The 1,763-nt window shown below is 37.9% G+C and overlaps 1 pseudogene across 1 annotated transcript; it reads left to right on the top strand.

Annotated features, from left to right (window-relative positions):
* Window positions 1-380: 380 nt before the first annotated feature.
* Window positions 381-1,248, top strand: LOC308653041 (lys-63-specific deubiquitinase BRCC36-like; annotated as a pseudogene). The gene has a single exon. The product of its transcript is annotated as a lys-63-specific deubiquitinase BRCC36-like (transcript).
* The last annotated feature ends 515 nt before the right edge of the window (window positions 1,249-1,763 follow it).

Here is a 1,763-nt window from a genome sequence, read left to right as displayed (position 1 = left end):
AGCAGCACAATTCACAATAGTCCAACTATGGAACCATCAATGGATAAATGGATAAAGAAAATGTCGTATATATACACAATGAAGTTTTGTTCAGCCATAAAGAAAAATGGAATTGTGTCTTTTGTAGACTTGGATTGAACTTGAGATCATTATGCTAAGAGAAATAAGCCAAATTTATGCTTGTCTTATTTCAAACTGCACACACAAATATGTAACAACAAATCCCATCATTATGTACAAGTATAATGCACCAACAAAAATGTGGAAAGGCCCCTGCAGAAGTCCAGGCATGGGAGAAGCTCAGACAGCCTGATTCCTGAGCTGTGTTGGAACTCTCAGTTGGTCATGTCCCAGGAGGACATGAACAGGGTCAGATCAAGATGGTAGTGCAGGTAGTACAGGCAGTACAAGCGGTTCATCTGGAGTCTGATGCTTTCCTAGTTTGTCTCAACCATGCTCTGAGAACAGAAAAGGAGGAGATGATGAGGCTGTGTATAGGGGAGTTGAATGATGACACAGAGTGACTCCAAATTTGCATATACCAGAACAGAAATGTGCACAATTACTGAACAGGTTGACACCGTCAGAATTGTTCATATTCATTCTGTCATCATCTTTCGGTGTTCTGATGAAAGGCAGGACCGAGTAGAAATTTCTCCAGAGCAGCTTTCTGTGGCCTCAACAGAGACAGAGATGTTGGATGAATTAACAGGTCACCCCAGGGGAGTTGTGGACTGGTATCATTCCCATCCTCATAATAACTGTTTGGCCTTCACATTTTGATGTTCGCACACAAGCCATGTACCAGATGATGGATCAAGGTTTTGTAGTACTTATTTTTTCCTGTTTCACAGAGGATAAAAACACAAAGACTGTGTAGGTACTCAACACTTGCTTCTAATCCATACAGGCCCAAAAAATTTCACAGTATGAGAAAATGGAAATTCCAATCCATATTGTATGTCACCATTGCGAAACTATGCCTTGAATCAGCAGTGGAGCTGCTCAAAATCCTATGCTAGGAGGAACAGGATGCATATAGGAGGATCACAGCCTTACACTCTGGACTCAGTAATCAAGATCCATAATGATTCAGTGTTCACCAAGAATCTGTGTAGTCAGATGTCAGCAGTTAGTGGGTCTCTTCTCCAGTAGTTGGAGGACCGATTGGAGCAAAAACAACAGCATCTGCAGGAGCTGCAACAAGAAAAGGAAAAACTTAAGCAAGAACTTTATTCCCTGGAATAAAGAAAGAGACAAAATGGGGACAGATGAAGACATCTAGTATTAAACTAATTAAGCTAAATCAATTTTGATGAAGATAATGTTTAGAGGACTCACATTACCTGACTTTGACCTACTATAAAGCTGCAGTAATCAAGATGTTAAAGTATTGGCAGAGGCATAGACACAAAGAACAATGGAACAGAAGAGAACTCAGAAATAGACCCATCTAAATATGCCAAACTAATTTTACAAACATTAAAAAAGACAATGAAGTAATCAAGCTCAAGCAATTGAATACACACTTAGAAAAAAGAACCTCAACCTAAATCTCACTAAAAGTTTCTATAAAAGTTACCTCAAAATGGATCATGGATTTAAATATAAGATGTAAAGCTACAAAGCTTGTAGAAAAAAATACAGGATAAAAATTTTCAGGAGACCAATTCTTGAACTTCACTCCAAAAGTACAATCTGTAAGATAAAAGATTTCTATATTAAGCCTCATCAAAATTAAAAAGTTTGATTCTATAAGAAAA

Source organism: Spermophilus citellus (genome assembly GCF_964194105.1).
Source record: "Spermophilus citellus genome assembly, chromosome: 7".
In the NCBI taxonomy this organism is placed as follows: Eukaryota; Metazoa; Chordata; class Mammalia; order Rodentia; family Sciuridae; genus Spermophilus; species Spermophilus citellus.
This window is presented reverse-complemented; position numbering and strand designations above follow the sequence as displayed.